The sequence below is a fragment of the Pistacia vera genome, unplaced genomic scaffold, assembly GCF_008641045.1.
Source record: "Pistacia vera cultivar Batoury unplaced genomic scaffold, PisVer_v2 Contig3, whole genome shotgun sequence".
Taxonomy (NCBI): Eukaryota; Viridiplantae; Streptophyta; class Magnoliopsida; order Sapindales; family Anacardiaceae; genus Pistacia; species Pistacia vera.
The window spans coordinates 781,838-793,000 of NW_022196112.1; positions in this window are offsets into that span (position 1 = coordinate 781,838).

Consider the following 11,163-nt stretch of genomic DNA (forward strand, 5'->3'; position numbering starts at 1 on the left):
TGACCATGATGTCTTACTAGGTGCCGATCTTGGTTTGCGTGTAGTGAGATGATTAATTGGTGTTAATCGCGATACTACACACTGTCGATATGATGAGGAGCCTATGGGTTACACACTTAGAAGATAATTTAAGAATCAATTTGTGAGAAGGGTATTTTCGTCTTTTAGGATGAAAGGGTATTTTGGTAATCTCACATGCTATTAAATTTGCTGGGGTTGTTGCCTGTATTTAATTTTAATATTAAAATTAAATTAGTGAGATTATATTTACATATATCTCTGTATATATTTAAATGAATTATTATTATTAATTAAATGTTAATATATTTTATATATATTAATTGATTTTAATAATAATAATTAATTAATTAAAATACCATAAAGGGGGTATTTGGTTGCAAGGGTGAACTAGGGTTGGAGCCCATGGCTATTCTTAAGTGGAATAGGGTTTTATTTCGTTGCACTATATAAGTGCAACTTAAAATTAAAACATAAGTGAATTGATTCATTCAATAAAATTAAAAACCCTAGCCACCCTTTTACTCTCTCTCTCATGTTTCACTCTTGAGTGAAAGAGAAAAGTTTTCTTGTCTTCTTTCTTGACTCTTGAAGCCCATTGATTGTTCTAGCAAAATAATCAAGGGTTCAGCGGATTGTCTTCGTGTGGATTTCCGTGAGTGTGATCCTGCTTTGGATCGATTAGTGAAGAATCACGTGAACAGTGTCGATGAATAGTAGTCGATGAACAGTGCTGTGAAAAGTATTCATGAGCGTAATCAGAGATATTCATAGGAGCCTCCAAACATGTGTAAGCATTCTGAATCATTGTATGGATTTTCTATATTGTTGTAATGAAAAAAATTTTAAACCTATAATCTGTACCCAGATTTGGGATTAAGCATATGATCGGTTTTTATTTTTTTTAAAACTGTGCTTTTCCGCTGCGTAAACCCGATCACATGCTAACATTTTGTTCACTGATCGATCCAATGTAGGATCGCACTCACAGAAATCCACAGAACCCTTGATTATTTTGCGAGAACAATCAAGGGCTTTAAGAATCAAGAAAAACACAAAGAAAAATCTTTCCTTTTACTAAATAGTGAAAACGAGAGAGAGAGAGAGAGAGAGAGAGAGAGAGAACCTTTTTGGTGGCTAGGGTTTTTAATTGAATAAATATCTCTATTGTTTTAATTTTAAGTTGCACTTATATAGTGCAACAATTAAAACCCTATTCCACTTAGGAATAGCCATGGACTCCAACCCTAGTTCATCCTTGCAACCAAACACCATGTAATTGGTATTTTAAATTAATTAATTATTATTATAATTAAAATCAATTAATATATAATAATATATTAACATTTAATTAATAATAATAATTCATTTAAATATATGCGTACATATATTTAAATATAATCGCACGTATTTAATTTTAATATCAAATTAAATACAGGCAACAACCTTAGCAAATTTAATTACACTGTGAGATTACCAAAATATATTTCATCTTGAAAGACGAAAATACCCTTCTCACAAATTGATTCTTAAATTGTTTTCTAAGTGTGTGAGTTGTATGCTCCTCATCATATCGACAGTGTGTAGTATCGCGATTAACACCAATTAATCATCTCACGATATACGGACCAAGATTGGCCCCTAACAAGGCATCATGGCCACCCGATAGATTCAGATTCAGTGAAACCGTAGCCTGTCAACAATATGGTTACTGTGCAATCAAATCCTTTCATCAACTGTTATCTCATCGAGACTGGGGTACAAAAATAATGTCAACCTCAAATATCCTCGACATATTTGTATTCAGTTACTAGACCAATGACAGGAATATCAAATTGGATTGAGCAACAACTCAATCCTACTATGGCTACAGATTTAGTGTCGTTGTCATTTCCCATACCCAAGAGTGATGAATCCTTTGTCCATCCACCATAGTCTCGATACACTTCACAATGTAGCCAATCACTACCATATTGATAGCTCTTAATATAACTATGTTGGGCTAGTGTCAAACTACACTAATTGGTGCACAAGGTGCTCTGGTGATCTCAAATCTAAGGACCACATGCACCACCATCCATTAGAGGATTTATTCCATAAACATTGGGGTTACCATCCATATGAAATCCTCTGGTGGGTCTGTCCAGTGAATTTACCTCTAGCAAGCACCTATGCGTTACACTAGGTTGTTGGCAAACAACCTTGACAAGTGAGATCAGTCACTGCCTTTTGATAGGGTCGTTCAACACTATGATAGCCTTATCGTATTATCTATGTCCTTTGTCAGAATAATACTAGGACTATGGATGTTTCTAGAATGGCTACCATATGTGATCATAGGGTTCTCTTTATCAAGATTTGAAACACTTGACACCCTCGTCATGGTTCTACCATCTTAAGGACATATATCATTACATACACGATATAGAAGAATATGCCTTTTATTGATAAATAAACATTTATTACAGAATCAATTTACAATAATTGATTGGCTTTAGGCAACCTACTCTAACAATACTTCTGATCGGGAATGATATACAAAATTTGTAGTCGGTAAAGACTTAGTTATCCAAGTGCTTCTCCATGAAGTACTTAAGAGAAGCAACCTACATCCTCGAAATCAAGATCTATCGAGATACATCGGGTAGGTTTCATAGCTTAAGTCAGAGTGCACACATAGACAAGGCATTGAAGAGATTTAGTATGGAAGAATCCAAGGAGGGATTTCTTCCAATGTTACATGGTGTCTATCATTCTAAGGATATGTGTCCTAAAACACATGATGAGAGAGATAGAATGAAGAGGATCCCATATGCGTTAGCAATTGGATCCATCTTGTATGCTCAGATTGATGTCTTACATGCATTAAGCACTTGTAGCAGATATCGATCGAATCCAAGTGAGCGATACCATATTGTATGCTCAAACTGATATCTCATGTGCATTAAGCACTTATAATAGATATCAATCAGATCTAAGTGAGCAATGTGATGTTATGTACTCAGGTTGGTGTCTTATGTGCATTCAGCACTTGTAGAAGATATCAATCAGATCCAAATGAGCAACACTAGATGAGTGTTAAGGACATCCTTAAGTACCTGAAACAGACTAAGGATATGTTCTTGGTTTATGAAGGGGAAGATGAGCTCACTATAAGAGGATACAGTGATGTTAGTTTCCAAACGGATAAAGATGATTTTCGCTTGCTATCCAAGTTTGTATTTTATCTTAATAGAGCTATAGTGAGATGGAAGAGCTCGAGGCAAGGTACTGCAGCGGATTCTACAACTAATGCTAAGTATATCGCATTATTTAATGTAGTCGCGTAGGCGGTTCAGATCAAAAAGGTCATTACTGAACTTGATGCGGTTCCAAGCATTGCTGATCTAGTAAAGTTCTACTGTGACAATAATGGAGACATTGCTGTGTCTAAGGAATCACGATCTCACCAGTAATCCAAACACTTACTTAGTTGATCCAATCTAATCTAAGAGATCGATCAAAAAGGGGACGTACAGATTTGTAGAATACCTACCAACCTACTATTAAAGTTTCTTTTGTAGCAGAAGCATGATGGGCACTTAGGGGCATTCTATGTTAAATACATGAATGATTGGCTATAGTGCAAGTGGGAGATTGTTGGAGTAGGCGCCCTAGAGCCAATCAATTATTGTAGAATTAACTCTTTGTAATAATGTTTATTAATCAATAAAAGGCGTTTTCTACTATATCATGTCAATCATAATTGTATGCATTGATATTTGTCCTTAGGATGGTAGAACCATGACGAGGGTATCAAATTTTTCAAATCTTGATAGTGAGAATCCTATGATCACATATGGTGGCCATTCTAGAAATATCTGTAGCCCCAATATTATTCTAACTAAGGACATAGATAATACTGTAAGGCTATCATAGTGTTGAAAAACTCTGTCAAAAGGTAGTGACTGATCTCACTTGTCAAGGTTGTTTGCCGATAACCTGGTGCAAAACATGGGTGTTTACTGTAGGCAAGTTCACTAGACTAACCCACAAGAGGATTCCATGTAGATGGTAACCCTAGTATCTGTGGATTAAATTCTTTAATGAATGGTGATACATGTAATCCTTAGACTTGAGATCACCAGAGCGCCTTGCGCACCGATTGGTGTAGTTTGACACTAGCCTAACATAGTTCTATTTAGAGCTATCAATACGATATTGATTGGCTACATCGAGGAGTGTATCAAGACTATGGTGGATAGATAGAGGATTCATCACTCTCGAGTATAGGAGAAGTTATCTCATGGCGCGATTCAGTATATGGCAATGGCACTAAAGTTGTGGCCATAGTGGGATTGAGTTGTTGCCTAATCAAATTTATTGTTCTGGTCATTGGTCTAGTAACTGAATACAAACACATCGAGAGTAACTGAGGTTGATGCTATTTCTATATCTCAGTCTCAATGAGATAACAGATGATGAAAGGATTTGATTGCATGGTAACCATATCGTTGATAAGTAGCTATTTCGCTGAATTCAAATCTATCAGGTGGCCATGATGCCTTGCTAAGGGTCAATCTTGGTTTGTGTGTAGTGAGATGATTAATTGGTGTTAATCACAATACTACTCACTGTCAATATGATGAGGAGCCTACAAGCCACACACTTAGAAGAATATTTAAGAATCAGTTTGTACAAGGGATATTTTCGTCTTTTAGGATGAAAGGGTAATTTGGTAATCTCACAGTGCAATTAAATTTGCTGAGGTTGTTGCTTGTATTTAATTTAATATTAAAATTAAATTAGTGAGATTATATTTAAATATATGCACGCATATATTTAAATGAATTATCATTATTAATTAAATGTTAATATATATTTTTTATATTAATTGAATTGACTTATAATAATAATTAATTAAAATTTGAAATACCAATTAAAGGGTGTCTGGTTACAAGGGTGGATTAGGGTTGGAGCCCATGTCTATTCCATATAGGAATAGGATTTAGCTCTTGCACTATATAAGTGCAACTTGAGTAAAAACATAATACTATTATTCAATTGAAAATTCAGCCAACCTTACCTATTCTCTCCCTCACGTCCTCTTCATGAGATTGAAGAGAAATTTTCTCTTCTTAATTCTTAAAGGCTTTTGATTTTTTAAGCCATCCTATTGTTCTAGCAAAACCAAAGTTGGTTCTTCGAATTGTCTTCATGTGGATCATTGTTCATGTGATTCTACGTTGAATCGGTAGCGAAGTAAATTCAGAACACTTGAAGGAGCCTCCAAACGTGCGTAAGATTTCTAATCCTTGCATTGATCTTTATTGTTTCAATTTAAGCATGTTAAATATATATATCAAACCCTAATCTTGGCGAATCAAAGTAATCGATGGGCAATTTTTTTTGTTTTTCTGCTACCTCTATTCATCGATTTACTAACATTTGACACAATGCTTCTTGGAACACCATGCAACCTCACAATCTCTTTGAAAAAAAAAAAACTCAGCCACATGTGATGCATCATTGGTCTTGTTGCGTGCAATAAAATGTGCCATTTTAGAGAATCTATCAATAACAACCATACAAAATCCTTACCTCTTTGAGTTCTCGTCAAGGCTGCAATGAAGTCCATGCTAAGGTTTTCCCAAGGTTGCTTAGGAATCGGCAATGAAGTGTATACCCCTGGCTTGAAATGGCTCTTGGCTCTATGACAAACTCCACATCTAGCCACCATGGTTTGCACATCCCCAAGCATCTTTGCCCAATAGAAATGCTCCCTAAGAACTTCCGCTGTTTTGGTAACTCCAAAGTGACTCGCAAGCCATCCTCCATGCACTTCTCTCAAAGAAAAACTCTAAAACTCCCATGAGGCACACATAGCTTGTTGCCTTTTAAAAAAAATCCATCTTGGAATACATAATCTTCAAAACTACCCTTGATGACATATTGCGATGTTCTACCCCTAAGGGATTAAGCAATATTGTGACTGTTGTAGGATCCCCCCTTTATATGGATAATATAACCAGATTGGGCAAAAGGCCAGAATTTGCAAAAGTGTGGCTTGAAATGGATGCCTTGAGTGTTGAAAATGCAGATTTATTTTGTGATTTGGGTGTGAAATTATAAGAAATTCAAGTTTTAACGCATTATTTAGGATGCATTTCCATGCTTGTTTTGTTATCTCCCAGAATCACGAGTTTTTGTTATGTTTTTAGGTATTCAGGTGCAAAAAGATGGATTATTCATGCTTGTGTTGGTGTTTAGATATACTAGACCCGTCGAGTACGGATAAATCAAGGCGAGCAAAAAAAAAAGGGTGAAATTCTGCATTTGAGCCATAACACACTTTTTTGAGGTACGGCGTGAAAACAACGAAACAAAAATTGAGCCGCAACACACTTTTCTAAGCCGCGGCATAAAGTCGACGAAATCCAAATTGATCTGCGGTCCAATTTATTTGAGTCGCGGCGCAATTAAAATGAGCTGCAACAAAAACTTTGAGCCGTGGTGCAAATCGCGCATAATGTAAAAATGTCACATTTCGGACCCTAATTTCAACGACCAATATTTACAAGTTTACCATTTTTCATAAACACGATATAAAGGTAGCTTTAGTATGTTTTTACGGTGTTTTTAGTTTTTACATATACATTTTAGGGAGAGAATACATTTGGGGCTTCTTGGAAAGGTGGAGCTTGGAGAGGAGAGGAGGTTCTTTTCCTCTCCTCCTCCTTTGTTCTTCATGATTATGGTTCTAGGTGTTGTTGTTTCTTTTCCTTTATGTTGTATTTTGTTTTCTAGGGATTTGATGTAATCTAATTGAAAGCTTGTGTTTTATTTTTAATCTATTTGTTTGATCCATTATATTATGTTCTAGATTCATTCATTGCATTTAATTCAATCTTTAGTTGATATTAGGGCCTGATCAACCTTGATCGTAGTTGATTGATTGTATGAGACACAATTGGGTATGGAATGATTGATTTGTAGCCCTGCCCAAGTATAGATTGGTTATTGACTTTAAGATTGTCTTGCGCTTAATGGGTTTTCATTACTAGACTAGGCTACATGCCACTAGCTAGTTTAGTTGATGGAAACACTAGGTTATTCCAAATGGCTGTAGTAATACCTTAAAAACAAGAGACGTCGTGCCTATCTTGATTAGCTTTGTGAATGGATGATTTGTGTCTATGCAAATTGGTTCCTTCGTTGTTTAGACTAGGCTACACCCACTAGCTAGTTTGAATGATGAAAGTACTAGGTTGAACCCAATGATCTAAGAACCTTAGAATGGAGTTTGGAGAATGATAGTTCGATGATGAACATGTAGCTTGATAATTATGATGGAGTTAGAGCCCTAGGATTCTTTGTATATAGTTAGATTTAGATTTACTTTAATGTTGTTTATGTGTTTTTCTTTATTTCAATTCTTTTTGTTTTCATCAAGGCATAGTTACTAGGATCGCGAGAGTAGCTTCAGTCTCTATGGGACCGACCCTTACTCATGCACTATTTTGCAATTGCAACTCGTGCATTTGCGAAGGATTAAATTTTGTATGTCTGTAAAGGTATCATGAGGAGACTAAATGATACTATTTCTACCATACAAAAGAGCACAAAACTTTTTGTCGCTCGTACTAGTGTCTTCTTAGAAAATAATTTTTTTAAGAAGTACTAGTAGGAGAAAAGTAGAACTTGATGAAGTTTTAGAACCACAAGATACATTAGACAAAGGACGGGATGATGTGCCACAGGAGGTGGTTGAGCATCGGGAGGAGGTTACTTCATAATTTATGGATTAAAGTAAACCACCTCAGGTAGCACAGAAGCTATGTAGATCTGCGAGAGTAAGTCGTGAGCCCAAAAGATATGGTTTTCTCATGACTCAACGTGGTTACGTAATGATTTACTAAGAAAATGAACCTAGAGCCTGGCGTGAAGCTATATCGGATCCAGATTACGTTAAATGGCTTAAAGCCATGAAATCTAAGATGGACTCCATGTACCAGAACCAGTCATGGTTTCTAGTGGATTCACCTGAAGGGGTAAAACCCATTAGGCATAAATGGGTCTTCAAGAAGAAGACTGACATGGATGTCAAGGTGCATACCTATAAGGCACGATTGGTTGCCAAAGGTTTCATACAAAATTTATGCTATTGACTATGAAGAAACCTTTTTGCCAGTTGCCATGATCAGATTCATCTAGATTATGCTTGCGATTGCTGCATATCATGATTGTGAAATTTGGCAAATGGATGTCATAACTGCTTTTCTGGATGAAAACCTTGAAGAGGATATGTATAGACACAGCCCGATGGTTTCATTCTCACTGGACAAGCTAATGACTGTGAGATTTGCAAATAGATGTCAAAACGGATTTCCTGAAAGGAAACCTTGTAGAGGATGTGTATACGGCACAACTCGATGGTTTCATTCTCAATGGACAAGCTAATGACTATAAGATTTGGCAAATGGATGTCAAAATGACTTTTCTAAATGGAAACCTTGAAGAGGTACGACATAACTCGATGGTTTCATTCTCGATGGACAAGCTAATGACTATGAGATTTGGCAAATGAATGTCAAAATGGCTTTCCTGAATGGAAACCTTGAAGAGGATGTGTACATGACACAACCTGATGGTTTCGTTCTTCATAGGCAAGCTAAAAGGATATGCAAGTTGCAGAGGTCCATTTATGGACTCAAGCAAGCTTCAAGGATCTAGAACATTCATTTCAATGAAGCTGTAAAATACTTCAGTTTTTACCAAGAACGAAGATAAGGCCCATGTTTACAAGAAAGTAAGTGAGCACAATGACATTCCTAGTGATGTATGTTGATGACATACTTCTGATCGAGAATGATATACTAAACTTGTAGTCAGTAAAGACTTGGTTATCCAAGTGCTTCTCCATGAAGGACTTAGGAGAAGTAGCCTACATTCTCAGAATAAAGATCTATCATGGTTGATCGGGTATGTTGCTTAGCCTAAGTCAAAGTACATAGATAATGTATTGAATAGATTCAGTATGGAAGAATCCAAGAAGGGATTTCTTCTTCTGATGGTACATGATGTCTATCTCTGTAAGGATATGTGTCCTAAATCACACGACAAGGGAAATAGAAGGAAAAGGATCCCACATGCTTCAGCAAATGGATCCATCTTATATGCTCGGATCGATGTCTCATGTGCATTAACGACTTGTAGTGGACAGTCGGATCCAACTGAGTGATACCATGCTATATGCTCAAATTGATATCTTATGTGCATTAAGCACTTGCAGAAGATATTAATTGGATCCAAGGGAGCAATGTGATGATATGTACTCAAATTGATCTCTCATGTGCATTCAGCACTTGTAGAAGATATCAATCAGATCCAAGTGAGTGACATTGGATGAGTGTCAATGAACAACCTTAAATACCTGAAGAGGACTAAGGATATGTTCTTGGATCATGGAGGGAAAGATGAGCTCACTGTAAGAAGATATAGTGATGGTATTTTCCAAACGGATAAAGATGATTTTCGCTTGAAATTTTGTCTCAATAGAGCTACAGTGAGCTAGAAGAGCTTGAATCATAGTACTGCAGCAGATTTTACATCTGATGCTAAGTATATCACATTATTTAATGCAACCATGTAGGCGGTTTGGATCAAGAAGTTCATTATTGAACTTGATATAGTTCCAAGCATTGTTGATCTAGTAAAGTTCTATTGCGATAACAATGGAGCCATTGTTGTGGCTGAGGAATCATGGTCTCACCAGTAATCCAAACACTTACTTAGTTAATTTTATCTGATCTATGAGATCGATCAGAAAGAGAATGTGCAGATTTGCAGAATACCTACTAACCCACTGTTGAAATTTCTATTGCAGTAGAAGCACGATGGGCACTTGGGTCATTTGATGTTAAATACATGGATGATTGGCTATAGTGCAAGTGGGAGATTTTTGGAGTAGGTGCCCTTGAGCCAATCAATTATTGTAGAATTGACTTTTTGTAATAATGTTTGTTAATCAATAAAAGACATTATCTTCTATATTATGTAAATCATAGTTGCATGTATTGATATATGTCCTTAGGATGGTAGAACCGTGGCGACGGTGAGTATCAAGTGTTTCAAATCTTGATAGTGAGAACCCTATGAGCACATATGGTGGCCTTTATAGAAATTTATGTAGCCCCAGTATTATTTTGACCAAGGACGCAGATAATACGGTAAGGCTATCATAGTGTTAAACTACCTTGTCGAAAGGCGGTGACTAATCTCACTTGTCAAGGTTGTTTACCAACAACCTAGTATAACACATGGGTGCTTGCTGTAGGCAAGTTTGCTGGACTGACCCACTAGAGGATTCCATATAGATGGTAACCCCAATGTCTATGGAACAAGTTCTCTAATGAATGGTGGTGCATGTGATCCTTAGACTTGAGATCACCAGAGTGCCTTATGCATCAATTGGTGTAGTTTGACACTAGCCCAACGTAGTTCTATTCAGAGTTGTCAATACGGTAGTGATTGGTTGTATGGAGGAGTGTATCAAGACTATGGTGGATCGACAGAGGATTCATCACTCTCGAGTATGGGAGAAGTTATCTCACGGAACAATTCAGTTAATGACAAGGAAAGTAAATCTGTGATCACAATGGGATTGAGTTGTTACTCAATCTAATTTATTATTCTGGTCATTGGTCTCATAATTGAATACAAATATATCGAGGATAACTGAGGTTGACACTATTTCTATACCTCAATCTCGATAAGATAACAGATGATGAAAGGATTTGATTGCACGGTAACCAGATCGTTGACATGTAGCTATTTCGCTGAATCCGAATCTATCGAGTGGCCATGATGCCTTGCTAGGGACCAATCTTGGTCTGTGTGTAGTGAGACGATTGATTAGTGTCAATTGCGATACTACTCACTGCCGGTATGATGAGGAGCCTACGAATCACACACTAAGGATATAGTTTAAGGATGGTTAACTATGGAAGGGTATTTTTGTCTTTTGGATGAAAGGGCATATTGGCAATTTTGCTATGTAATTAAATTTACTATGTTGAAGCATTGAAAAATTGTTGAAACTGGCCAGATTTAAAGCTAGAGTTAGTGAGTTTTTGTTCCGGAGAGATGTGGAAGTGTAGCCAACTA